The 26,722-nt window shown below is 39.1% G+C and overlaps 1 long non-coding RNA gene across 1 annotated transcript; it reads left to right on the forward strand.

Moving 5' to 3' along the window:
• Positions 1-954: 954 nt before the first annotated feature.
• Positions 955-25,941, forward strand: LOC308060467. The gene is made up of 2 exons (XR_013926749.1): positions 955-16,639; positions 17,075-25,941. It is a non-coding gene; the product is annotated as an uncharacterized lncRNA (long non-coding RNA).
• Positions 25,942-26,722: the final 781 nt, after the last annotated feature.

Consider the following 26,722-nt stretch of genomic DNA (forward strand, 5'->3'; position numbering starts at 1 on the left):
CATTATCTCTAACCACTCATGCTTATAAATTTTGTACCGTGAGACACTGCAGCTACTGGAAGGTCTGACTGCAGCCTGGGGGTATACCCAGGCTCATTTTGAACTGTTTTTCTCCAACAGTAACTCCCATGAGGATTCAGCCCCATAGGCTTTCTCCTGTGCCTCCCCTCAGATATATACATATTTTTCCATATGCTTATATTTAGAAGCCCACACTGCTACCACTGCAATCATCAGTCTCTTTAACCAGGAAAAGCTATTAGCTGCAAGATCATGCATACAACAGTCCCTTCTCCACTGCAGTATAGATTCACCTTTAGGTAGTATAAATACTTAAACAGGATGTTTTGGGAGCACCCTTACAGGGAGTGCATTCTCTGCCTCTCTCTTCACAACTAGATGCTTGACTTTCCTCTCATGTAACCCTGGCTATCTGCATCTTACACCCAATGTCTATCTAATGAGATCTTTCGTATATGCACTCACACAGGCATGTCTTCAAGGACCAGATTTATACTGCTTGCTGAGGACTTCTGGCTCAGGAAATACCTGAGAGAGTCCATCACCTCCATATCGGCCTTTCCTACCTTGACACACAGTTCAACACCTGAGTCAGTAATGTGATCATGACTTTGTGGGGAATATTTGTACAAGTCATGCTAATGAAATGTACAACACTGCTGAGTGGTGGTATATCAGTAACTGTACAAATAGATGTCCCCTTTTTTTGTTGTTGTTAAAGAAAGTATTTTTTCTGCATTAACTGCATTTTGTTATTGTCAAGAACTTCAACCTAGGTACTACTTATGCAGTCCTGTAGACTACTGAGAAGAGAGGAGAAAAAAGTATACCCTTATGCTTTTATTTCTAGTCAGTTTTTAATGTTTTCATAGGCCTTGACAGATGTCACTGTTATACAAAGATAAGGTAAGAATGGTTATACAAAGATAAGGTAAGAACGCACAACGTTTCATGCTGTGCATGCTGTCTCAGGTCACTAGTTACCTAACTTGTACCCACTTGCATTACAGGGTGTTTTCTCTTGTTCTTGCTCTTTATAAGAACCAGCAGTTAAAATCACCTTGGCTCTGATTTTAGAATACTAGCACCAAAGGAGAGACATAAAGAAAGGCAAGAGGATGGGATACAGCAACACATCACCATTAGTATTGTCTGTAGGGAAGACTTGATGGACTACTGTTTTGCTTTTACCACTACAAATACAGGAAATTTGCATTTGTAGGAAAAGGACACACCCAAAGTGTAAGGCATACCCTCTGAGTTCACAGGTAAGACGCTAACCTCCTCTGATGCTCCCTTTCATACCCCACAGTCCTTATTCTTTAGGGATGTAAGGACAGGTTGAAGCCATTACTTCATTCTTATTTCCCTCCTGTCTAACATTTTACCCAGGTGGGGGTGGGAGTAGTTGGGAAGTGAGTGGCAAGAGGCATGTGCCTTGATTTACACTGAAATAATTTTCATTACTTAAAGCAGTGCTGGACAAATACTGGCCAGGCAGGCTCTTAAGGTTGATTATTAATTCTGTACCTAAAATGTCTTACTATGGGACAGGAAAATGTAACCTCAACTCCATTTACAACATGAGGGAAGGCAGAAAACAAGGAACCTCACTGCTCATTGCAATAAAGATGGCACAGTCTCACAAATTCAGCAACATTTCTAGGGCATGCCAGGCATAGTGGGTCATAAAAGTGTGCCACGTATTATGCAGTATGCCTTTTCCTCGAGTACCTTAAAATTATCAGATCTAGCAAAGGGTAAACAAAGGGTCACTTGGTTCAAGTGTCTAGATGAAAGTGAGGTAGGTCACCATGCCTATCTGAAGACATTTATGGTAAAATACTGACAGTACAATTTTGAAGGTGGGTGAGGGAAAGGAAGTGAACAAATCCCCTTTGAAACTGAATGTTACTGTATTCAAATACCCAAGAGAACATGGTCACTGTCTAGAGGTCTTCTTTCTGCCAACCACTGCAAACTGGAAAAGGCTCATTCTCCTTGTATGCTAAGAGGCAGAAGGTATGAGGAAATATTTAATAGTTATAAAATAAATAAGGATTAAAATAATATTGTATCAAAACCTCAACTATTTCAAAGTGCCTCTGCTAGCCAAAAAAGGCAAGTTTGAATAACACTCTACAAAAAAACGCAAAACAACCAAACACCAAAAAACCTCAGGAAACCATACCAGGAGAAAAAGTGAGCACTCACTGGAGTATGTGGCAGGTATATTATTAACGTTTGTAAATAGTTCTGTAGCCCCAGCACTATGGTAGGCAGTTTACAGACAGACGGAATGACAAGATCTGTGCTGTGAAGAGCCTCCAGTCTCAGCTGACAGTTATACAAAAAGAAACAAGGGAATGGAATAACAAGGAGGTGTGAGGATATACATTTTCATTAAGTACTTCTTCAAGAAATAGGAGAAGCCCAAATAGCAACTCATGGCTGCAGAAAAAGTCCTTTCCTACCCCCTCCCCACAGTTTTTGTGTCTCATTGTTACACCGAAACACTCCTCCTGCATCAAATTCTCCTCTCCCTCCCAGAATCACAAAATGCTTGGAAGGGACCCCTGGAAGTCATCTGGTTCAACCCCTAAACCTACCTCTGAGCAAATTTGACTTACTAGAATGTCTAAAAACTACTTAAAAAACCAAACAAACAGTTTGTTACTGTCTTAATGAGTTAGATCAGGTCCCAAAAGGGATCACTGAGGTCAGATCTCATGTAAGGGTGTGACCCCACAACTGGGAGAGAAGAAACAGGAGCAAGATGACTCTCTCTGAAGGCAGCAAGCCATTACTTGAGTTCAGCTGTACACATAGCTGAACTCTATTCCACCCTCTCTGTTCCAATGCCTTATGGAATACTGCTTCATTATCCTTAATTTTTTATAATTTTTTTGGTTGCCAGTAAACTAGCGGAGTGGGTGCAGAGAGGTAGTATGCTTTCAGGAGCATTTTTATTCTGCTTTGCCTTAGGAACTCTGTCAAGGGAAACATCTCAGCTACATTTACTGAGGCTTCCAAGAGGGCTGAAAAGGAGAGATTCAAGAGCCATGAGATTTGTCCCCCTAAATCTCATAGGTATTTCCAAAAACCCTGTTGTGGGATTCTTGAGCTTATTTTCCTCTAGCACACATTTTTACATCTAACCTCACTGCTCTTTGAGTGACCTCAGTAGAGGCACTTCAAAGGATTTGTTCTGGTGTTGTGATTCTGATGTAGCCAAACCATGAGGGATTTCACTGAAAGCCAGGCCAAAGTAGGTGCTACAGCATTTGATACCACATAACTCCACTGGCTTCCATGAGGGTTTCTTTCCTTTTGATTCCTTTGCTTTAAAGATGCATGTGTGTGTTTGGTGAGTGTTTGTTGTTATTGTTTTAATCAATTCCAACTACTATCTTCCTTTTCCCATAAATAAAATGTATTTTGAAGGAAGTGGAGTTCTAGGTAAGTAAATTTTATTCTGCCTTGTCCCTGATTCAACATTTGTTTTCCCTTTCTTTTAAGAGCATAACACTGGGCTCTCAATTCCATTTGCAAGCCAATCTGACAAGTACTGGTTCTTACCCTTTCCCAGACAGGTGGCCAGCTGGGAGATTTTGCAGCATTAGTGCCTAACTCATTTAGAATTCCTGCAAGACTGAAGGATTTCTGGGAGGGGACTCAATCTCTATGACCTCCCACTGCACTTTGCTTTGCTGCTAATGACTCCACCATCAGTCCCTGAAATGCAATTTTATGTAATCTTCACTGGGTAAAAGGAATTACAAGTATTCTGCCTGTTACTCTACTTCTGCAATCAAGTTACAATGTCATTCATATTCCAAACAAGTATTTGCATCTGCCTTTATCTATGTATACCTATGTATGTGTGTGTACTTATATATATTTTTTTAATATGTACCTATGGACTGAAAAGACAACTCAGTTAATAGACTATGATACCGGCTTCAGAAACTTATCCAAAGAACACTAAAGCAGCCATGCATCCAGTAATATATAAGGGGAAGGTCAAATCTGAGTTGAGTATATTCACATTTTATTCAGCATGTCACATATGTTAATTTATAATAATCCTAAAAGCATGAGATAAGAATGACAGTAGTGGCTTGGATGGATACTGCACTGACCTCTGGCTCCTGCTTTGATAGGTCTCAATTATAAACTATGCACTGTAAGTTCTGGAGGCTTCAGCTGCAGCTGTTTAAAAATTATGGCTCCTCTTGAAATTACCACAAGTCCCTTGCAGAGTCATAGAATCATTTAGGTTGGAAAACACCTTCAAGGTCACCAAGTCCAACCATAAACCTAGCACTGCAAAATCCATGACTAAACCACGTCCCTAAGTTGCAGAAGGGATCACATCGGTGCCTCAGTCACCTCCAGCATCTAGAGCGCATTGTCACCTGGCACGAGGTCACCACAACCATACAACCACTGCAGACTTTAAATTGGAGCAGCTGAAAACTGGGTACATATTACTTCAGCTGCCAGAGAGATGGTAGCTCTTCGCTGAGTTGTTTGTCTTAAACTACCACAGCTAGACTTCTCCAATTGCAGGAAAATTGAATGCAGTTTTTGGTGATGTTACTTCATAGTGGGTGACTTGCGATACTCAGCTCTGTCAAACGCATGCCTTCAATTAAGAACACCAGTGGATTCCACACAAAAAAAAATATAATGATAATATGTATGATAACTATGCCATATTTTAGATATTTTCCCTTTTGAAAGCAAACATTGGAAAGTCTCCTCTGACAGAAGAGTTCAGGGGTCAAATAGGAACATCCCTTCCCAAAAGCTTCACATATGCCTTTCTTGTGTGCATTACCCTTTAGAAACACTGAGCAGAGTCTTGCATGCAGCTGTCAGAGGTGAAACTGGCGTCACCTGAGAAAAGCTGGAGAGGAATTGAAAGAGCAGTGGATGTCAGGTGTAGTCTGTGAAGGAAAAAGCAAGTGACAGAGGAAGAAATGAGAAAGCATCAATGGGAATAAGCATAAGTCGGCAAGGAAGAACAAGCTGTCAGAGGCTGATATATAGATTGTGAATGCTGGTATTTCCACTAGCTTCACTGTCATAAATCATGAATGGTAAGCAAAAATGGCTCCCTCTCAGATACTGGCAACTACTTAATTTCAGAAATCCAGACCAGTGCTAACAGCAAAGAAAGCAAACTCACCCTCAAGCTAAGCATTACATGCTTATTCCAGCCACCTCCTTTCACAAGGGGGAAAAAAATGGCATCTGTCTTGAGTTCAAGAGTCTGACAGTCACACTTAAATGGTTGCAAGAAATACGCTGTGCAGGTAAAGCTGCAAAGGAAATATGAGGATTATTGTGCAGCTTTGGATCAGCAGTGGTGAGGGCAATGGTAGCACAAGTAAATGTCTGCTCTGGCCTTTCACAAACCTAACAAAGAAAGGAAAGAGAAAGAGCCTCTTGCCTTTATGGAAAAGCATGGCTAGAGGAAAAGGATCACTACTCAGGAGACAGCAATAAAAAATTGTTCGTAATATAAATTGGTAATTGAAGAGCTACTGCTTAATCCTGTTTATAGGTTTAATAGCTTCTAAGGGAAATTAAATAAGTTAGTGAGGTTTAGCATTCCTCTGAGAGATGAGTCTATGTATAACCTTGTATTTCATAATTAAAAATCTCTTTGATCTGTAAGACTTTGAAAACTGATTACAGTAAATTACGATCTGAACAACCAATCACTTGATGCTATGAATAATGCAGGAAAACCTCAAGACCAGATTTAGCATGTCTGGATAGTCTACTGAGGATGTGGGGCAATGGAGGTCTTAGCTGCATAGATGAGAAGCACATGCTATTGAAGAACAGGAGTAATGTCATCTTCTGCTTCCACTTTTTCCTCATTAGCACTATCCACAGAGTAGCAAAATGTACATAATTTTAGCAATAATGTGAATGGTATAATAATAATTAAAGAATCTTTAATCCCTGAACTGGGCTGAATGTCTAAAAAAAAAAAAATCCCAGAAAACGAAGACCAAAAAAATAGTAAAATCCACAAATGGGATTAGATTAAATAGGTTAAATGAACCGGCCTTATTGTGGCTCAGAAGTTAAAGGGTTAAAGGAAAGGCAGTGCAAATAAAATAATAGCTCAGCCTAGGACAGACTGACATGAGCTATTTTTACTTCAGTAACAAATTGTATTAATTTATTTAGATTAAATATTGGATATGTTAATTCAGAAACCGAGACAGACATAAACAAATATAGGTATAAAGTCAAAAGCGTATTAATATTTAAACATAAAAGTCTTGAATCTCTGCCTTGTTCCCCCTTATCACCCCTCTTCCAGAAATAAATCCCTTTTTTCCAGAAAATAATATTTCAAATCAACAAGCAGGGAATTTGCCATTAAGGTCATAAAGTCAAAGATGAACCAAGGGAAACAAAGTCGAATACAGAAAAGGGAGTTTCAAAGACAGTAGCAATATGAAACTATTTTGAAGAAAGAACATCTCAATAATACACCATGTCAAGGAAAGCATTAATTTTTACATCTCAGGCCATTCTGAACTCTACCAAGATATCAGCTGTCCCTTATATTCAAACCCTATTCACACAGAAAATACCGTATTCTCAGCTTTTTCCCCATTATTAAGCTATTCCAAATCGAAGTGCTATGCCAAAATTTGCTCCATACAGGGAAATAATAAAATGAATTTACTTCGTTCAGTCCTCTTTTCATCCCTGGGTAGCCTTCCTATGAACCTTCATAAGAGTGTATGCTACAAATCCAAGCTTTTCACAAAGACATGCATAGATAATCAAGACAAGGTGTGAAAAGTATTAGCATGGGAATTACATCTTTATCAGCTTTACTTGATTTTGATTCTTAAAGAGGTTCTATTTAAGGATGTGTTATGGTTTAACTCCAGCTGGCAACTAAGCACTACACAGCTGCTCGCTCACTCTTCCTCCAGCAGGATGGGAAAAAAGAGTCAGAAGGGTAAAAGTGAGAAAACTTATGGGCTGAGATAAACAGTTTAATAATTGAAATAAAATATAATAATAAAAACAATAATGATACTGTAACAAAAAGGAAAATAACTAGGAGAGAGAAATAAAACCCAAGAAAGACAACTGATGCACATGAAAACAATTGCTCACCACCAACTGACAGGTTCCCAGCCAGTGCCCAAGCAGCAGTCTCCTGGCCAACCTTCCAACATAGTTTTATTGCTGAGCACAGCACCATATGGTACGGAATATCCCTTTGGCTCGCTGTCCCAGCTGTGTTCCCTCCCAACTTCTTGCGCACCCCCAGCCTGCTCACTGGTGGGGTGGGGGGTGAGGAGCAGACAAGGCCTTGGCTCTGTGTAAGCACTGCTTGGCAATAACAAAACCATCCCTGTGTTATTAACGCTGTTTTAGTCACAAATCCAAAGCATAGCCCCATACTACCTACTACGAAGAAAATTAACTCTATTACAGCCAAAACCAGCACAGGATATTTGTAAGTATTTTTTCTCTACAAAGGTGAAACCCTGAAAAGTAACCTCTTTGATCTTAGACCTAGCTCCTAAAGAGAATGCTTGATGAAGCACCTTCTTTGTAAGCAATGTGAGACCATTAACTGTTGGAATATAGCTCAAAATTTGTCAACAGTTGAATGTTGATGGACTTTAATTTGTAATAGATTTTTCATTAAGTTACTTTTATGGAAATTTAACAGAATTTTCACTAATTTTTTAGCATCAAGAGTATCACAAGTTTTGGAGTGGTTTTTTTGGTGGGGTTTTTTTTTTGTTTGTTTGTTTTTTCATTTAGAAAACCTCACGCGCTTGTATAACTACTTAACTTCTGGAAGGTTTCAAATTCATCCAACACGTGTTCCAAAGTATGAATTTACATTTGGATAATACAAATCATCCTATTTAATCCCATTTGTTGGGCCAAGAGCACATTTTTATTTCAGTGCAACTAGTAAAGGTAAAATAAGCAGGAGACATATGCCTGTCTTAACAAACGAAAGACGAAAATTCACCTCCATGTTTTCTTCAATAGGATTTTATACTTGGAGAAGTAAGTTCAATTGCCTCTCTCAAAGGAAACATATACTTTTGCAGTGAAGATGTAACTATTTTATTAAGCAGTTCAGCTTGTAAAAAAAGTTTCATAATCTCTACAGTAGCTTATACATAATGAGTCAGAAATCTCTGTACAAATCATTTCAGTGTTGATTCCAAAAATAATGCCAGATAAAGATCTTTCAGAGCCCTCTACTATTCTTTCTCCCTCCCTCAACCAAGCCTAACATTTTTTTTATTATTTCTAATGACTCAACTCTATACATTAAATACATTCCATAAAATAATAATATCTGTAACATTAAAAATTACTTACTGAAGACAGTATGACTTTTTACTGACTAAATTTCTGAAACAAAGGTATCCTTTTACATTCCTCCAGCATCACAGGAGGTCATGAAATAGGTATTACATGAAACTGTTAGTCACAAAACATCTACTTCAACCAAAACCACCACACACCATCCTCTACCTAGTATCCTATCCCATGGCCATGTAATCAGCACCAAATGTAACACTGCATTCTATCTAGCAGGGAAACTAATACGAACTATAGGTAATTTTGGTCAAGCCTGGTAAATCATATCCTGTATTCACCAATTACAGGAATATTCTGCATACGTAGCTAGAATTTTCCATCATGGGGCAGAGCAAGGTCAAACTTCTACTGTATCTCTGCATTTTCTTTTAAATATCTGTTGCAGTCATTTGATTGCTGCATACACAGCACACAGTCAAATAAATAAGGAAAGCATTAAGCAAAAGCCAGATAAGAGGTGATTGGTGAGAGCTGTGAACTAATGATAATGGGGTTTTCTGTTTTTCAGTGATGTACTCCGCAGCATACCTGCAATAACTAAAGTAGCAGATAATCCTCCTATCTTCTTGTAGAACCCCAATGATAGCAATTATTGTCAGAGGGGTACATTTTTAGTCTTACAAATAGCATCCACTGATTTCAATTTTTGCCTCTTAAGAACGCTGAAAACAGTAGCATCTTTTACACTTTTGTTGTCATTGCAAATCTATGTCTGCCCATACTATATCAATGTGATAGCTTTTCTAATTGGATCTACTTGTGGGAGGAGGAAGAATCAGTAACAGAAAGAGATGCATTTTCAGAGGTCAGCTAAGAAAAATACTGAAGCTGAATTTTCATCATTATGACAGGAGCCCTGCATCTAATTTCCATGAATATGGAGAACAGATAACCTTTCCTTACAAATGTGTTTGTGGATTATTTATTTTTTTAAACAGATGAACATTCAGCTAAATTGGATGCTGTTGTGCTTTTTTAAACCAGTCTCAAAACAACTTTTCAGAACATTTAACCAGATCTCTGAAGATGAACAAATTGTTTGTGAAGAACAACAGAGAGACTGACATACAGCCCATGATGGGCAGCAGACAGTGACGCAGGTGGTCAGAGGCTGAGCTCTTCCTAGCCTACAGGACTCCCTGCACTCACAACTATGACAGTGAAGTGTAGTAACTTTCCATAAATAGAGTTTCTATGCTGGTTTATTACATCAGATGTACAAAGACTAAAATACTACAATACGAAATGTCTTTAACTCCTCGTCTTATTTTAATGGAGTAGAAAAATGTCAATGGCCTTTTCCTGAAATATGGATCCACAGGAGATACACGTGTTTGGTAAGGAACCACAGAACTTGTTTAGCCCATGACACCCTAACTGTACCACTCATAGATCTAGACCTCTGACAGTCACTTAAAAAAAAAAAAGTGGTATATAATTTTTTGCTTAGCATTAGTGCAGAAAGATCCTGATACCAGAGATTGGCAAAAATACTAAACCGCTCCACCTTTCCCAAAAAAAATAAAATAGTATGGGGCAGGACAGTGAATTCATCAAAAGTACAGTCAACTGGAAATAGCTTACTATTTTACCCCAGATACATCACAAGGTCCAGGCTAGAGGGAATTAAAAAAAAAAAAAGTACCTTTTAGCATTGTTTTGCCAAATTAAGTAACAAATAATGGCTCAGAAATGATAGGTCTACATCAGTTTATGGGAGACCAAGATCCTATTTACTGCTCAGCCTGAAGGATGAAGGAGTCAAAGCTCACACTTTTCAGTGCCCAAGAGAGCGTCTTGACCACTGACTAAGGGAGGATGAGCTCAATCTCTTTCTGTGAAAGCTAATCCATTTTGTAAAAGCTACAAGTTCAGCGGCAGCAGAAATAGCGCCCAAGTGGCCCAGCTTCCAAATAAATGTCCTACTGAGATATTTTTAGCTCTCAGCACCTGTCAGATTGCATAACAGAAATTTGCACTATAAAACCCTATAGGTTTTGGCCTATCATCTTAAAACAACAGGATTTTAATTAAGTATTGTAAAGTTAAATGTGACTGAATTGATTTAAGTGAAAATGTCTCCCCTTTTCCCACCATAATATATAAACTAAAAACTTCAGAGCCTATTTATTATCTACCATAGTGTATACAAACAAGGTCATTTTCAAAGTTTCTGTATAGTATTTTTCAAATGTGTTTCCAGCACATTTGGGGGGGGTGGGGGGTGGGGAGTGGGGCCTGACTGAAGAAAAAGCTGCAGCACCTAGAAAGGTTAGTCACAAGTTATTAACAAGTAATTATTTTTGGTTCAGGTGCTTCCAGCACACAGGCTTTGTAAGGTCACTGTGAACACAGAGCTATTGTTTAGCTGGTAATAGCATTTCCATACAAGTGTCATTCAGTTCTCCTGAGTGACTTCCCACAGGTCCAGGGGGATATGTTAAAATTCTTGCCTCACTGCCTTTAGTTCTGCTTTATGCTAGATTAATCCCAAACTGCAGCATTCCTGCCGATAGCGCTCTTCCTTACAACAAACATCTCTAAACTCAAGAGATAAAGTCTCTAGTTGTTGCTGTGGTGCTCCCTGAATTTCTGTTTCAGATAAGAAACTTCTGAATCAGCAAGAGATTTTATATGTAACTACTGGAGTCAAGTTTCAGGGTAAAATCTATATTCCCTTCCACAGAACTATTTTTTGTTGCTTTGAATCTTGAAGCTTGTACTTACATTAAAGATGTGGATTGCCTAGGACTTAAATTCTCAGAGAAACTCCAGATTATTTTTTAACTGCAAGCATTTCCATTGTTGAACTTTTTTTAAAAAAAATCGTCCTACAAGTACAGCTATCAGCTTCCTTTTTCTTCTCTATTCCCACCACAGTGAAACTCTGCGTATCGCCTCATTTTAAGACATGCATACACTACATTTCCTATCCAACACGGACCATCAAATCTCTCTAGTATGTTTACAAGAGTCCATTTTTTGAGGATCACTACCTGTGTCTTGAAGCAAAGAAGTAAAACCGTACATACTGTAACTATGACAAATATGGGGTTAGTAACAGCACTGTGTTCCTGGCTGGGTAGAGAGGCTGCCAAGAGAAGGACAGTGAGAACAGAGGCTTAGTAGTTCTTTGCAAAGTTGCTTTCCAAGCTACATCCACAGACCTCAAGAAGTGGTCCAGAGGAGGCTAAGAAAAAAATATAATCTCTATAGCTCTTTTTAAGGTTTCCTGATAAGGATGATAGATGGTTAATAAACAGTAGGTGTTAACTTCATTTCTTTTGGCACAAGCTTAAATGTTATCATATTGGAAGAGGGTCACATCAAGGAATACTTAAGCAAACTGGACATACATAAGTCCACAGGCCCTGACAGAATGCACCCATGCATGCTGAGGGAGTTGGCAGATGTCATTACAAGGTCATTCTCAACAATCTGTATGATCATGGTAACCGGGAGAAGTGCCCAAAGACTGGAGGAAAGCCAATGACACTCCCATCTTTCAGAAGGGCAAGAAGGAGCATCCAGGAGACTACAGACCAGCCAGCCACGCCCAAGTCCCTGGAAAGGTGATGGAGCAGCTAATCCTGGAAACCATTTCCAGACACATGAAGGACAAAAAGGTCATCGGGACTAGTCAGCATGACTTCACCAAGGGGAAGCCATATTTGACTGATTTGATTAACTTCTACGATGAAACGAGTGGCTTGGTAAATGGGCTGAGAGCAGTGCATATTGTCCACTTGGACTTCAGAAAGGCCTTTGACACTGTGTCCCATAAGATCCCCACAGGTAAGCTGTTGATGTATGGGCTGGATGAGCAGACAGTGAGGTGGACTGAAAACTGGCTGAATGGCCAGGACCAGAGGGTGGTAACTGGTGGCATGAAGTCTGGTTGGAGGTCAGTAACTAACAGCATACCCAAGACGTCAGTACTGGGTCCACCCCTTTTGAACACCTTCATTAATGACGTGGATGACTGGGAAGTGTACTCTTAGCAAATTTGCTTATTTTACAAAACTGGTAGAAGTGACTGATACACCAGAGCATTGTGCTGCCATCCAGAGGGGCTTCAACAGGCTGGGGAAATGGGCTGACAGGAACCTTACCTTCAAGAAGGTGAAGTGCAAAGTCCTGCACCTGGGCAGGGTCAAGCCCATGCACCACTATATGCTGGGGTTCACTCACCGGAAAGTAGCTTTGCAGAAAGCAGCCTAAGGGTCCTGGTGGACACCAAGTTGAACATGAGCCAGCAATGTGCTTTTGCAGCAAAAAAGTCTAATGGTATCCTGGGCTGTATTAAGAAGCAGTGCTGCCAGCAGGTGGAGAGAGGTTATCCTCCCCCTCTGTTCAGCGCTGCTGAGGCCACACCTGGAATGCTGTGTCCAGTTCTGGGTTCCCCACTACAGGAGAGTCATAGACACACTGGAGAGAGTCCAGAGCCCCAAAGATTATTAAGGAACTGGAGCATCTCACACTTGAGGGAAGGCTGAGAGAACTGCAACTGCTTAGCCTAGAGAAAAGAAGGCTTAGGAGAGGTCTTAGTGTATATAGATACCCAAAAGAAAGGTGCAAAGAGGATGGAGCCAGACTCTTTTCAGTGGAGCCCAGTGACACGACAAGAAGCAATGGGCACAAATTGAAACACAGGAGTTTCCCTCTAAACTTTAGGCAACACTTTTTCACTGTGAGAGTGACTGAGCATCGGCACAGGTTGTCCAGCGTAGCTGTAGAGTCTCTATCCTTGGAAATATTCAAAAGACATCTGGACATGGTCCTGGGAACCCAGTTCCAGGTGGCCCTGCTTGATCAAATGGATTAGATCAGATGACCTCCAGAGGTCTCTTCCAGCTTCAACCATTCTATTATTCTGTGTAAAATCTCCCAAGAAATAGGTCTAGACGAATAACCACTGGAGCTCTCTCTTCTCTCATTTGGTCAGATGGAGCAGCAAGCTGACATAAGAAAGAGGTCCCTTGAGCCATCGGACCTGTAGAACTGAGAGCTGGGTCTGTTATATTACAGTTACTTATGGAACAATATATTTAGCAAAAGAAGATAACCCCTTCTTCTGTTTCTGCTCAAGGGAATCAAAATACCTTATAATGGAAAAGCTACTCCACTCTTAATCATTCCATCAGAATGAGTTTGCCACAAACTACTTCATTGAACTATTCTCATAAATAAATATAAAAGTGCAAATCCAGATACTTTCCCCTTACTAAAGAGTTCTGATTATCATTGTTATCTTTAATATGAATTCTGGACAGATAAAAGAATAGGTAAATAAATTACTTGTTTTCCCTTTGTGAAATTAACTTTTCATAATTTAAGTGTTTCAAAATCGCAATTATTACATATCTTGTCTTAAAATAATACTTTTAGTAATTTCAAATCCTACAGAAAACATTAGAATCTCCTTTAACTTTGGTTCAGTCAAATATAATTCTAAATATTTGCTCCTTCCCTCACAGAGCATTACTTTTTTAGAAATTAGTTTCATTAGCAGGAGAAATAGCTGTATCAGCATTACAGGAAATGCACACTTGAGAGAAAAGAGCAAAAATCTGTGTAAAAAGAAGACATTTAGGGCTTGACAGAGTACCTTTTTGCACATGGAATTGTACTAAATTTGAAATAAATGTTCCCTTTCACTATTGTTACAACACAAAAGAAATCTTTGGGAATAGACAAGTTACCCCACACAAAACAATTGTGAAATTTCTGCTTGGAATGCTTCACCTGTTGTTTCTCTACCTATGGACATTCACATGTTATATGTAAAATAACAATGAGACCTGGGGCATTGTCACATATCTTACCAAGGAATCAGCATATTATTTGTTCTGACCAAAAATCACTTATGTCTTTTTTGTTTGTTTCTTTTTTTGGGGGGTTGTTTTTTTTGGGTTTTTGTTTTGAAGAGCTCACTATAGGATCAATGAGCTGGCAGAAAAAAAAGTATCAAATGGTTACATACTCAAGCTTCCATTTTTTCAGGTCACATTGCCTAATATACATGATACATTGTTTCTTCCCAGCATTGTAGCACTAATCTACTAGTTAAAGATACGGTATTAAAGAATTTATTTAAATGGAACTTCCAAATTAATACTCAACAGATATTTTGCCAAAAAGACCCTTTACAACTTTGGGAGTTTCTAGCAAAGTCCTAGTAAAGTCAATGGAAAGACATAGATGTTTCTAAAGATTGCCATGGTAAAATGGCTCTCACATCCAACTACTGGGTGCAAATAGGCAGTGGTAAACTCCCTCCCAGCACTGAATGCTTGCAAAAGCATGAAGGAAGCCTGACATGATGCAGAGCATAAACTGACATGAAAGTGATTTCCACCCTGTCTTTATCATCACCTCACAAATGAACAATTTACTGTTTATTCTTATTCTGCTCCCATCTCTTCAAAGTATTTGTCAAAGAAGATGGCATTTCTTCTGCAAATATCCAGATGTGGTAGTGTCCAAAGCTCCAAATTAAACCTATGACAAAACCAGCTTAGCTTAAGAGTTTGGTTTCCAGCGTTTTAGTCCTACCTGGCAACTGGCTAAAGCACTGTATTGAAGGATCCCACTGAAAACACTATTGATTTCATCAGTGCTGCAGAGGCAAAAAACCCAAGTGAAGGTATCTTCCTACTAGCAGACAGCATACAATTTATTCCTCTGCTCTCCATAATATAGGTAGGATACAGGCAGCCAGCATAAATGAATACCTGGTACCATCACATACCTTTTCAAAGGTATTTCCCTACTGGTATCTTACAGAGCTATAAAAAGAAAGGGGAAAGGATCTCTCTTCTCCCACCATTCCCATCACAAGAGGACAAGTATGCAACTTGAAAAGGAATATGCTAATTTATGAGATGTAAGGGGGGTCCATATTCATTTAAACCAGCCTAGTCAATCCCCCAGCACTTCTGGGGAGTTGCAGTCACTGTCTGAAAACTGATCTCTACAACTTTATTCAAGGAATAGCAGTATCTAGAAAAGTCTGAGAAAAAGCCCCAGCAAAAAAAGTTCTCTGACATCTTGCTGCTTTTTCCTCTAACTCCAGAAGAGTTCAGAAAGAAATCAGGATGGTTAACACTGGTATAGAAATGTCACAATTTTTTCCCTAGTTTTTCTGCGTATTTGTTCTGAATCTAAAAATTGATTCCCCTTGTGGTAGCTTTCCACAGAACTAGGTCCTTTCAGGTTCAGCAACTGGAAGAATCATCAAGAACGAGGGCCCATTCTGCTTCATTTAATTGCTTATTTGGTCTCTTTTGGTTGCAGGGGAAGTGAAAAGATAAGCAGTTTACTTTAATCAAGTTATTTACCTTCATAATCCAAAACTATCAGATTATTTCCCTTATGATCAAGGCAAAACTAATGTCAGTATCACTACTAATAGGTTTTAAACTGTTCTTGAAAATATTTCTGAACTAAATGTAGGATTAACGCTTGAACTCCAGGCTTTACCCCAGCAAAATTTGCAAGCCACTGCCATCTCACTCAAACTAGACCTATGACTGGCTTTTTCCTCAGGTGGGTTGTCAGCTTCTCCTTTGAAACAGTGGTATGGATGAGATTTATATTAAATATTTATTTTCTTTGTTGCTCTGCTCCAGTGTAAAATCAAACTGCAAGAATAGAGAATGAGCTGGAACACAAACAGAGGCTCAGATCTGGGCTGAACATGTTACCATGGGAGCAAACAGGACATCTCTCAATTGGGAAAGAACCTGTCTTGGTTAGAGGACACTCCAGAAAGGAACACAGTACCTAAAAATACTAATTGAAAAGGCATTTACAGCCTCGAAGGGAAACACATGTTTCCCACTCCTAGAAGTAGTCACCACTACAGTAGCAGTCGATAATTCAAACAGAACTAGGGTGAACTATGTTAAACCCATGGATTGTTTACAGAAGTGGCTGCCTCATCTGTGCTCCCACCAGCTTGTTTGCTGAAGGACTGATGACTTCCCTCTTGCACTGCCCACAAATGTCTTAAGAAGTAAGGTAACTGACAAGGATGTAGATCGTGTGTGTGACAGCCCAAACAGTGTGCTGATGAGCTGTATCCTCAGGTTTTCTCTTCTGCCACCAATCTGGCAAAAAAACCTAGATTTGGTCCATTTTGCTGCCATCACCCCTTAAGTAAAGTTTTGTAAATTGTGTGACGTGGATCAAGACGGCACAGAGGAGATGTAATTAGGTAATGTCTTGACAAATCAAAGAGTGTATGCATGAAATGCATGCACATGGAGAGCCAGTCACAAGAAAAGCAGATCCATGACTTTCAAAAGAAAAAGGACAGGCCTGGGCTAGAAGGGATGATTACTACAAGAGAAGTTAGATTTTAAGATCATATTGGAAAAAAGGACATCCAGATTGACAATCTTAGTTTCAAGAGAGAGGTGAACCAACAGATTTACGGAAGGAATTTAAAATCATCCTAGTCTGGCCAAGTCACACACACTTAATGTCTTTTTAATCTGAACTGATAAATCCCTTTTTGTAGAGGAATGAAGCTGGGTTAATTAGCATTGATAATATACAGCTGTGGGCTGGCTTCAGGGGCAGTGGGTTGGCTGATGTAGATAAGGTGCAGCTGTGGCTGGTTCTGTTAAGGGGTTGAAAGCCAAGGAAGAAAAAGCAGCCGAGGAAGAAGCAAGAGAAGAGAGAATGAGGGCCCTAAATGAGGTGAGAGGAGGAGAAGACGACAGCAGAGGGACTGTATGAAGAGTATGCTGGTATGAGATGGTAAAAGACCTTGTTGCAGCTTGATGGTTTTGAGAGTACTGTGACACCTCTTCACCTTAACGCTGATCAGGCTGATCAATATTTTTCTACTGTTTATTTTTCATTAATGGGTTTTGAAATGAGTATTTCTCTTACTTTCTGCTTTGTCAGTCACATCCCAGCTATTTTTTTTACACAGCTTTGTGATAGCAGCAGAGAAAGTTTCTGCCTGCCATTAAAAATCTCATGAGGTGCTACACTTCCGACAAAGAATCATTGCAATTAGTGACTACAGGCTGTTAGAAACAAGTGTGATAAATACCAAATTATAATGTTTAGGCAAATGACATTTACTCATCAGCGTAAGTTCAACTGCAAGAACCCCTGACCCGTGGTTCTGGATGGTTATAGTTACAGCCAACTTGAATTACAAGTCAGTGTACTTAAAATACAAAATGCCGGGTTTTGCCCAAGCTGCTAAAGCCTCAGAAGTAAAAATGCTTATTTGTGTGCATCTACAGAACTAAAAGTTGCTGAGTTTAAAATATCTTCATTTCAGCTCTACAACCTCAGCAATTCTGAAACAAGCTGGGCCCCTCTTACATGTCTTGTATCGCTTTTGGCTGCCATCAGTGTTAGGCCAAGATTTTTTAAATTTCTCAAATGAATGGAAATAATATTAGAATACAAGGCTTCTAGGCATAACTTTCAAATTCATGTATTTTGTTGCCTATTATATCCCTAAATAAACAGTGTAATTTTGTTTTTTTGCTTGTTGCTATTTAAAGGTGGGAGGGTTACTATTAGAAAGGTACTTAAAGCTGAAATCATTGAGATATTAATTTCCTGTAGCAGTGAGGTTTCAAATGATAATGCTTTATAAATCACTTTGACATCAACAAAACATTTTTTCCCATAAATATTTTCCCTCAGAATTAATAATTCGACTTCTAGCTAACCATCTTTAACCACCTTACCACTCTTGCGCCAACCTTCTAGTATGCACACCAGATATCAGTGTTAGTAGGAAAGTTTTCATGTCCCTTAAGCCCTTAAATCCTCTTGTCTATTAATGCACCAATCTATCGTGGTTATGCACGAAATGAGTTCACAAAGGAGTTTTCAGTTCAATGTCAAAAGGAAAAGATTTCTGTAAAAAGACAGTTTGGGGCCTGTGTACTAGTAAATTTTATTATTCTTGCCACATTCATATTTCTTAAACTCTTTATGTCTCCTGCTGCCCAAAATCAGATCATTTAGAGTATTATCCAATGTCTTGCATGGTCATTGATAATACAAACTTGAATACTGTACCTAATCTTAATACCTTAACATCCTTATCCTATAGATCTAAATGTAATATTTTACGTTTTCTCAGTAAAAAAAAAAAATCAACAAAATTATTACATTAATGAGATTTCCCTCACATAAAAAATAATCAGGATTTGAATTTCCCATCTTCACATCACATTTCAGCAGTATCTAAAAAATAATACTGTGACAGCAGCAGGCTTACCTGGCTCGCAGCTTTTGTTGTTCAGCCAGTACAAAGAACTACAAATACTGTCAATATGAAAAATTTTAAGAAAAGACTTTGAATCCCAATCGTGTGGTCCAGCTCCTGCAAGGAAAATATACTCTCATTGTTATCAATCACGTGAGTAGCAAAGAAATTAAGTTTTATGTATTTGTTCTTATACCTGGCTTCAGTGTTATTTTGTATTTGGGGTTCTATTTGATTTGTAAGATGAGAAAACAAGATATTTTTTTTCTTCTAGATAAAGACTATGAGACTTAGATCAATTTGAAGTATTAATACAATATAATAAAGGACGCAAGACTTTAGCCAGCCAACAGATACCGTCTCCCTAAATCATGTAGAGAAACGAGTATCTGTTGAGAAAGCTGAAGCGTTCATGAATAAAAGGGACACCCAGTGCAAGGTCCATGCCTTCTGAAGTGGAAAGTTCTCAGGAATGGAATCCATACAACAGCCCCATGAAGCTCTCTTAATGAAGGTGACCTGCAGCCTTTGAAAGCTTTGCTGCCATAAAGCCTCCTGAGTATTCCTTTGTTCTGCCAAATTGTTTATGCAATAAATATTTACGATTGTCTGATAGCTCTGAGGGTTTCTTATGGCATACAAAAGACATATTTGACTACCTTTCTGCATAGAACCACCACTATTTCTGACTCTCTATTCAGATATGAGATGTATTTTTTATTTTTCATGCCTGCTTACAGTAAGCTATCAAGCAAATGAAATTCTATAATAAAAATATTGGAAATGTCTAGTAACTTCTATCAGTTTTAATCTCAGCATGATCTATTTTTCCTACTTGTGATTACAGTCCTTTCTGCTTGGCCACCTACGTGATTTCAGTGATTTCTTAAATTACTTGGGCTACATATATGCTTTTATCGGGTAGCTAGATCTACCTAAACCTTTTTCACCCCCTTTAACCTTGAGATTCCAAAGACTGCAAGAGAATACAAAACTCACAGAAATTGCATTGTGAAGGAAAAATCCCAAACCGGCCATGAGAGAGATGTGGTTTGCAGTTCTCCGATGACGGGATAGTGAAGGCTGCAGAAAACTAACAGCCCAGTTAAATGCATTTCAAAATAAAACATTATTCCCAGTTGGTTCATACTAGAAATACTGCTTTACAGGTCATTTACAGATCATCTATCATATTTTCACTTTTCTAACAAATATCTCAAAAATATTAGTCATTTTTCATACATATTGAACAGTTCCCAACAAGAACAAATCCTAATACTCTCTGAAGCCTCACAAAACTCTTTGGCTGACTGCAGGAGCTCTGTTGCATTCTGTCTGGCATATGATCCCTAAGTGGAAAAGTAAGAGTAAGGTACCAACACTGAATAAAACTTAAACATCACTTATCAACTGTCTCTTTCACTTGGGCTAAGTAGTAAATAAGACTTTCTGAACACCAGCTGGAGCCTAATTTATAGTTATCAGCACTTTGCTTTTGGTAGACAAATGCTTGGTATTTGTTGATATGAAACTATTAAATATTACAGCATGCCCATACTTTAAATTCACAGCTCCCAAAGAGCATGCCATTATGCTCAGACATAAGGAATCATTAACACGCTAACAAGGCAGCAAGAATACTACAGGGAAAATAAAATTTGCCTTAGTTATTAGCTTCATAACGTACATCAAAGAGTACAGATAGAATGGCTGTTCCTGTCAGTGCATTTACATTTGTTACTCTTTTTCATAGCCTTTCCTACTATATTTCTTATGTGGTCATTAGCTTAAATCAGAGATTAATGAGCAAAGTATACTATGAATTCACAAGTTTATCAGTCTGGTGATGTAAGAATAGAGTACTGGCTCTGCCTGGGATGGAGTTAACTGTGTTCACAACAGCCTGTACAATGCTATGCTTTGCATTTGCAGCTATAGCAGTGTGGGTAACACACCAACACAACACCACCTGACCCTCACTAAGCAGTGCTTGCACGCCATCCAGGCTGTCCCTCCAGCTCCACACCACCACAAAAGCCAGCCAGCTGAGCCTGTATCTACAGTGTCCACGTTTATTGGTGTTGTGATGATGTTACTTTGATTTTGGTGTGGTGATTTTCTGTTGTTGATGCAAGCAAATTCTGTGAAAAGCGTGTAATGAATTTATGTTTTAATAATGATTCATAAATATGTGTTTCAAAGAGGTGTGGGGTGGGATGTGCCGGGTGCTGGTGGGGGGGTGCCGGGGCCTCTGTGAGGAGAGGCCAAGGCTGCCCCAAACCGGGCACAGCCATTCCAGTCAGCTGCAAGGGACCCATTGCATGACACGGCTAAGCCCCTGAGCTGGTGGCACCTCTGGGAAAGCGTATTTAAGAAAGAGCAAAATGCTGCATAGCAGCTGTGCGAGAGAGGAGTGAGGGAAAATGTGAGAGGGATCACCTTGCAGATACCAAAGTGGAAGAAGAAGGAGCGGGGGGGGTGCTGCAGGCTCCTGGGCAGAGGCTGCCCTGCAGCCTGTGGTGAGACCACACAGATTTATCCTGTGGGAAGAACCCACACTGGAGCAGTCTGAGGACAGTATTCTCTGGAAGGACCCAATCCTGGAGCATGGAAAAAGTGTGAGGAGCAGCAGAGAGGATCTGTTATGGACTGACCACAGCCTCCATTGCCCGCCCCCCTGCACCGCTCAGGGAGGGTGCCAACAGAAGAGTGAAGCCAAACCTGCAAAGAAGTGCAGGAGTTGGAGGTGGTGTTTCAGTTTGTGTTTGGTATAACTCTGTTTTAATTAACAATAAATTAATTTTCTCTAAGCGGAGCCTATTTTGCCCATGACAGTAACTGGTAAGTGCCCTTCCTGATGTTTTTATCCCAACCCATGAGCTCTTCCATCTTATTTTCTCCCTCTGTGCTGCTGAGGAGGGGGAGTAAGTAAGAGGCTGTGTGGTCATCTGAAAGCAAGCCAAGGTCAACCCACCACAGCCGGTTTAGGATATGGACTTCTCAATCCCATATTTGCACTGTGGCCTTAATCCATGTACCCTGTGTGCTTATTACGTCCCTAAGTACAGCTATGATAAATCTACCAGCAAGAAATCATTGCCATTCCACATTTATTTCCCACTCACAGCTTGAATAATCATTTCGCTCTGTTATGAACATACTTTCGAAGGTCTAAATGTCACCAGTAAAGCTTCTTGTGTGCAAATACAGATATTGAATTTCAGTGTCTTTCACTTCACCCATCAGTAGAAAGCAATATTTTGTCAGCAATCCAAGCAATTCTAATTGACAAAATCTGTGCTCTTAATGGCTGTCATTCAGACATCATAATTGTAAAATCTATTTTCACCAGCACCATCAATACAATGTAATGAATATTACATTGTCAGAGAAAGACAGCATAAGACACAGAAAGAAATTAAGCAGTAAAGGTAAGGAAAATGTTGAGATTCACGGCTAACAATAGACAAATAAAGTTTAGTATCATACCAGTTATGGGAATATTTGTGTATTTGAAGCATATTTTTAAACCTGTTTTGTACTTAATCACATATCTCTAACAAAGGAGAACTATAAGGACAACAATTTTACTTAATTCTATTTCTAGCCTTTTCATGTTATATTATTAAAGTACATGATGTAATTTATATTATAAATTATAATCTATACTACAAAGAAGGAAGTATCATAATATACACAATGCAAGAAATGTGACTAAGGGGGATCATGACTGTATTCTACAAAATCTGTTTACTATTTGAACTTTTTTGAAGAGAACTGTGGAACAATAAGCAGACTGGTAAAGTACCAAGCATATGCAAAATTTCAGTGTGTTTTATGCTGCATTATGTGCAGAAAACATCACTGAAAAATGTCAGTGAAATGTGCTTCTCCCAGATTGAACCATTATATATATGCAACTCCTATTCAAATATATTTGTATTGAGATAAAATTAGGGTAAGATTAAATTGTTTTGAAATGTCACCTCACCCTTAAATTGAAAAGGATCTCAAAACAGAGGTGTAGAATATGCATTGCATATTAACTGACTGTTTAAAAAAGATGAAAAAAGTTCCTTTATGATATTACAGTAGTAAACTTCTTTCCATGAGCTAATAAATCTTGCAAATATCTGTTTGTGTACTCTAAACTAGTGCCTTAGTAAATGAATAAACTGGAGGTTACAATGGGGTTTTGTATATCCATAGTTTTGCCCTGGGGTTAATCCTAAATCTTATAACTGCTTAAAATATCGTGCATGGTTTTAATAGAAAATAGCTGCTTTTACTCCCTTTAATAGCTGACAGCTCAAAAAGGTTCTTGCTTATCTCCTGAAATATCTAAAGAGTGACAGTATATGAGAACTCCTTTCATATATCTCCTAGGTGACACTTAATATGAATTCCATTCAGATAACATCCTTGTTACCAGTCAAATAGAAAAAGAAAAAAAAAGTATCCACATGCCTATACCTAGTAAAGTTAAACTAAAACCTCTACAAAGATCAGTAAGTGGTTTCTTTATATTCTTTTAAATTATGGTGAAAGCAAAAAAAACCCTACAAGAACACCAAACCACACACACAAAAACCCCACCAAAAAATCCCTAATAATAATCAACTAAATATTACATATGTAGATTAACATTTTGGCTTGTATTTCAATAACTTACACTAATTCAGATCAGCAACATATTCACTGTCCTTAAACACAGTATAATTATAAAAAATTGCTGCATTCCTAGCTTCTTATTACTGCCTGGACAATACTACCTGGAAAATCACCGACTGGACGGTATCTTCTTTACTGCAGACAGATCTGGCAGTTTATGACCATGCTTTGCTGAGACTCTTCCTTTTTAAGACCTCTTCCTTTTTTAAATATGAAGAATTCTGCCTGTCTCAATTTACAGTATGTTACTCTGAAGATAACAAAATATGGGAAATGTACCTTTTTATGTCTTTCAGTCTCACCTTAGAAATTACAGTGACAAACTTTCAAAAATAATAATGCAGCATTTCATCCAACTGAGTTATTGTTGGCTTACACATTTTAATATACATGCATCTATTTTATATCTGCTTAAGGAGATCTTTAAAAGACAGTTACTCTCTGCCTTCACAATTCAAGATTAGTCATTACAATACAGCACACATTATTAGTCTGTACAGAGCAAAAAGAATAATCTAGAAAACAGTTCTCTTTTGCTCTTCAGTTTGGCATTTGACACTGTATTTTGAGCTCAAAAATGGAAAGTTATTGTAGCCACATCATATTTTTTTCTCCTCACTCTTTCTTTAAAACCAAAGCTAAAAGTACAATCCTTTACCAAGAGGGACACCAGGACTACCTCTACATGAACTCTGCCATATGACGTATTTATCATTTTTTTACCTGCTTAAAAATAAAGGGAACATAAAAAAAAAAAAAAAAGAAGCTTTTATCACTGATTGACAAAACTGTCCTGCAGTCTTTCTCCTTACAAGACCTTTTTGTTGTCTTTATGACTTCCCACTGAGAAATCATTCCACAAGGATGTTGGCAAAACTGCCAGTAATTTAATATTCAGAAAGACATTTCCAAGTACAAATGACAATTATGCATTATTATTACCTGCAAATCTGTTTTTAGGTATCTTTAACGATTTCCCCTAAAAGTTGTTCCCACCACATTCCCTTGCCCTTCCTCCAAATTCTCAATACATTACAGGAGATAAGAAAAACTAGATCCATTTCAAAGTGAAAATAACAATATTTTTAGTCCTAGCTGTTTTCATATCAACCCTAGATGCTCAAATATTTATAACAAAATAATAGAAAATATGGAGGAGGACTATATCAAAGCTATAGATTTTAAGGTTTTCCTCCAAATTTAAAAAAAATCTTAAAATCTATTTGCAGGTGTGTGTCCCCCTTAAAAAATGCATAATTCTTACATTAATATTAACCTAAAACTTTCAAAACAACAACCAAGCAGACAGAAGTTCTGGGTTAATACACATTTAGTTCCCCTTCCCCCGCCCCAGTGATTGCTCCCCTCTGAATGCTGGACTACAGCTGGGACAAGGTCCATTCACAGACAGAAAGACCAGAAACCATTTTGAATTGCTAGAGCTGAGATTTAGGGTATGTTCAGGAGAATGTTTGCACTAAAACATGCATCTTCTTCACACACACACTCTCCTCCAGATGAAGACGGACCCAGCTCTGCTTTAGAATCCATGTTGTAGTAGCAGAGTACCACATTGTTAAAGCTATAAAATAAATGGAGAATACTAGCCTGAGCATACCTGTCTTTAACACAGCTTCTCAGTTTCTGAATCAAAACATCCAGTTCCTTTTGAGCATTGACTGGTTTTGTTCCTCTCTGCTCAAACACCTGGCTGTAATGTGCAAAAAAAACCCCAAAATCTTTAAAACACATGCTTGACTTTCTAGTTTAAAACCCCCAAAATTTTAATATCAGATTGCTAACTATTGTGCTTCTAAGTCCCCACTTCTACAAACAGATATAGAATCATAGAATGGTTTGGGTTGGAAGAGACCTTAAAGATCATCTAGTTCCAACCCCCTGCCGTGGGCAGGGACACCTTCCACTACACCAGGTTGCTCAAAGCCCCATCCAGTCTGGCCCTGAACACTTCCAGGAATGGGGCATCCACAGCTTCTCTGGGAAACCTGTTCCAGTCCCTTGCCACCTTCACAGTAAAGAATCTCTTCCTTATATCTCATCTAAATCTACCCTCTTTCAGTTTGAAGCCATTGCCCCTTGTCCTATCGCTACATGCCCTTGCAAAGACACTCTCCAACTTTCTTGCAAGGCCCCCTTTAGGTACTGGGAGGCAGCTATAAGGTCTCCCTGGAGCCTTCTCTTCTCCAGGCTGAAGAACCCAAATTCCCTCAGCCTGTCTTCATAGGAGAGGTGTTCCAACCCTCCGACCATCTTTGTGGCCCTCCTCTGGACTTGCTCCAACAGGTCCATGTCCACTCTAGGTGGAGCATCACGAGAGTGGAATAGAAAGGGAGAATCACTTCCCTCAACCTGCTAGTCATGCTTCTTTTGATGCAGCCCAGGATACGGTTGGCTTTCTGGGCTGCAAATGTACATTGCTGGGCCATGTTGAACTTCTCACCAACAAACACCCCCAAGTCCTTCTCCTTGGGGCTGCTTTCAGTCTGTAGAGGAATTATAGAGGACTGTATGAAAAATTTATTTGTAAAAAAGTTGTAATGATTATTAAAAACATAAGTTAGGAAATGTTATTAAAAAAAGGGGGGGAATTGTAGAAGAATGAAGCTGGGTTAATTAGCATTGTTAATATACAACTGTGGGTTGGCTTCAGAGGTGTTAGACTGGCCAATTAAGTTAGGATGTTGGGCAGCCAATGAAGAGAGAGCAGCCAAGGAAGAAGCAGAGAGAGGAAAAAGCAAGAGAGGAGAGAACACACGCCCTGGATGAGGCAAGATGAGGAGAAGGCAGCATAGGGGCTGGCATGAAGAGTATGCTGGTATGAGATGGTAAAAGATCTTGTTGCAGCTTGATAGTTTGGAGGGTGCTGCGACGTCAATCCATTCTCCATCCAGACTGTATTTGTGCTTGAGATTGCCCTGACCCACATGCAAAACTTTGCACTTGTCCTTGTTGAACTTCATGAGGTTTCCCCAGGCCCATCCCTCAAGCCTTTCAAGGTCCCCCTGGATGGCATCCTTTCCCTCCAGCATGTCAACCGCACCACACAGCTTGGTGTCACTGGCAGAGTTGCTGAGGGTGCACTCAATCCCACTGTCCCTGTCACTGACAAACATGCTGAACAACAGATCCCTGAGGAACCCCACTCATCACTGGTCTCCACTTGGACATTGAGCTACTGACCATAACTCTGAGTGTGCCCATTCAGCCAATTCCTTATCCACAGAGTGGTCCATCCATCAAATTCATGTATCACCAGTTTAGATACAAGCATGCCATGCAAGACAGTGTCAAATGCTTTTCACATGTCCAGGTAGACAACATCAATTGCTCTTCCCTTATCTACCAACATTGTAATCCCAT

This window comes from Falco punctatus (genome assembly GCF_963210335.1).
Source record: "Falco punctatus genome assembly, chromosome: 3".
NCBI lineage: Eukaryota > Metazoa > Chordata > Aves > Falconiformes > Falconidae > Falco > Falco punctatus.